Source organism: Typha latifolia, chromosome 6 (genome assembly GCF_019914945.1).
Source record: "Typha latifolia isolate L0001 chromosome 6, TyphaL0001v2, whole genome shotgun sequence".
In the NCBI taxonomy this organism is placed as follows: Eukaryota; Viridiplantae; Streptophyta; class Magnoliopsida; order Poales; family Typhaceae; genus Typha; species Typha latifolia.
This window is the reverse complement of record NC_133091.1, coordinates 8,698,316-8,701,192: the sequence shown is the minus strand read 5'-3', so window position 1 is coordinate 8,701,192 and position 2,877 is coordinate 8,698,316. Positions and strand designations below refer to the sequence as shown.

At 40.7% G+C, this 2,877-nt stretch overlaps 1 non-coding gene across 1 annotated transcript; it reads right to left on the bottom strand.

The window, feature by feature from the left end:
- Nucleotides 1-2,804: 2,804 nt before the first annotated feature.
- Nucleotides 2,805-2,877, bottom strand: TRNAA-UGC (transfer RNA alanine (anticodon UGC)). The gene has a single exon. It is a non-coding gene; the product is annotated as a tRNA-Ala (tRNA).

The following is a 2,877-nucleotide window of genomic DNA, read 5'->3' as shown; positions in this document are numbered from 1 at the left end:
ATGGAGTTTTTTAGATTGTAGGGGACTTGACTGAACTTTAGTTCGGCCTACCATCTACAGACGGACGGCTAAATTGAGATGGTAAATCGAGCCATTAAGCAGTACTTGTTGTGCTTTGTTGGAGAGATGCCGAGATGATGATTGGAGTTCTTACCGTAGGCAAAGTGGTCTTACAACACTGCCCACCACAGTAGTATTGGCATGACTCCATTTGAGGTGGTGCATGGGCGCACGGCTCTAACATTATGCGCTTATGACCTAGTGGCATCTGCAGATCGGACGGAGGTGGACTTAGCTTTGATAGATAGAGACGCCACATTGAGGAGGTTGCGTGCCCATCTTAAACTTGCTTAAAACCGCATGAAGCAAGTTTATGATCGCAACCATCGGGAGCAGGAGTTCGACATCGGCAGTTGAGTGTTTGTGAGGGTACAACCGTATCGACAGGTGACCTTGCATCCGATGCGTAACCAAAAGTTAGCACATTGTTACTTTGATCCGTTTTGGGTGTTAGTGCCTTATCCGTCCGATTGCATATCGTTTGGAGCTGCCGAAGGGGTTGAGAGTACATCTTGTCTTTCATATTTTATTGCTGATGGAGCGGATTGGAGATTATCAGGTCATTGGATCAATTCTACCCGGAGCCATTGGAGGAGATAGAGATCGTAGAGCCAATTTGAGTATTTGCTAGGCATCGCCAATGTCATGATACCAGATTAGAGATGGAGGTTCTAGTTGAGTGGCTTGGCAAGCCATCCGATAAGGTGACATGGGAGTTGGAGATAAACATCTTAGAGCGTTTCCCCGACTTTACACCCTGAGGGCAAGGTGGGGGAAGCATGGTGTGCTGATACACTTTGTTAAAGTCTTTTCTTATTGCATTAGTTATATTAAAATAAATTTTTTGTAGGTCACGTTCGAACGAAGAAGAAGGTGCGTTCGAATGCCTTTGCGAATGCCTGCATCAGGTTCGCAAAAATAGAGAACGCGAAATATACTTTCAAACGCAGTCGGGCATGTTCGAACGATAGTGAACATCTGCATCAGGTTCGCATCGATAGTGAACGCCTTTTATGTGTTCGAACGTGGTCAGGCGTGTTCTAACACGATCGGTGGGAGTCCAATAGAATTATGGTTAATAATTGTTATTTTGGTTTGTTGGCTAGCCTCTGTAAATGTGTGGATGGCAGTCAAAATCATTATGCTATTGGAATATTAGTTTCTTGCCTCTCTATCTTCTCTCTAGTCTCTCTACCCTAATCTCCCTCCTCCCTCTTCACCAACCTACCACCTCTATCATTGGCAAGGTCTCTCTTAACTTCTAATCTCCCTCGTCTGTCGAGTTCTCTCTCTTTTTTCGGATCTCGACCACTTCTTCCTCTTCGTGTTTATCCCTTAAACTATATCAACCATCCACCCTCATCTCCATTATCATCCATAACCCTAACATCCACTCCACCCATCACCACTACCATCATCCGAACTATATCATATTTTTGTCTCAGTTTCAATCAGAATCTGCGAAGGGTGTAAATACAAATAATGTAGATCAGGAAGTTACGAATCAATCCAACTTTGTTTTGTAATTTTTTGACTACAAGAGAATATTTTTCCTCGGTTGCACATATTGCTTCCTACAATTAATCCAGATCTTGAAGGAATCGTTCTGTAGACTATCATTGGTATCAGAGCCTATCTTTTGGTACCGTAGACCCTATCACAACAATACTGACTGCGTAATGAAAATTTCACAGGTTTCACATTTACGACCGATACCATTCTTCGTGAACTCCATAATTTTTGGCCTACAAGATGGTAGGGTAAGAAAAATGAATTTTTCCAATTAGTATTTATCCTTTTGTTAAGCTCATTATCATGTATGCTTCTTTCCCCAACGACAGTATCGACTAGAGCACAACTCAAAGATGAGAATGCTAGACAAATTTATACATTAATTGTCACTTGCCTTTTCACAATTTTAACTAACCCTTGCATTTTAAATAAAATGAACACCTTGTGCAACCATTACATTTCTCATTATATTTCAAAAAACACCATAAGTAGGGCTTGTTTGCTGAACTAATGAGAAACGTAGGGTGCAATTGTGCAAAATAGAAAAATCGCTAAGGAGAAACGTAGGGCTTTTATGGATTACAGTTTAGGCTCATGTAGCCAATGAGAAGTCCATGAAATCATCTAATATACCTTTCTGGCCGAGCATGACTAATAACAACAAAACTGCAGCATTTGCAATTATAAATATTATGCATGGATAATAAAAGTAAGTTATTTGAAAGCACACAATGGCTACATTAATGAACAGTTGGCGGAGCTAGGGAGAACGGAGGGCACGCAAAGTAGGAGTGGACTCACATCATTAGCATGCCGACCAACCCGTGTCAAGCGACCTACTTGACTGTAGTGGCAAAGTAGCAGCGGAATTGAACATTCAAATTGTGGCGGAGAATAACAATGCATAATGTCGGTGACCAGAAGTTTGTGATATAAATGGAATAAAGTTAGCCAGATTTAACGTACAAAGTAAAATTAGAATAAAATGAAATCTATGGCTATATGTGGATAAATTGTTATTGTACTTCTCTTGGAAGATGATAAAAAAAAAACCCTAAATTAACTAGAAAGGGAGAGATGGAATACAAATTTGCGCAAAGGAGTGGAATTTTTTGAAGCAAAATTAACTGAGTGTTTGGGATCTCCCTCTAGTTGGGTTAGTGTTAATGCGTTAGCGAGAGTACAAAAATTTCGAGGCATTTCAATGAAAAATTTTAAATAATAAAATCTTATGGAGATGCAGGGGATCGAACCCTGTACCTCTCGCATGCAAAGCGAGCGCTCTACCATTTGAGCTACATCCCC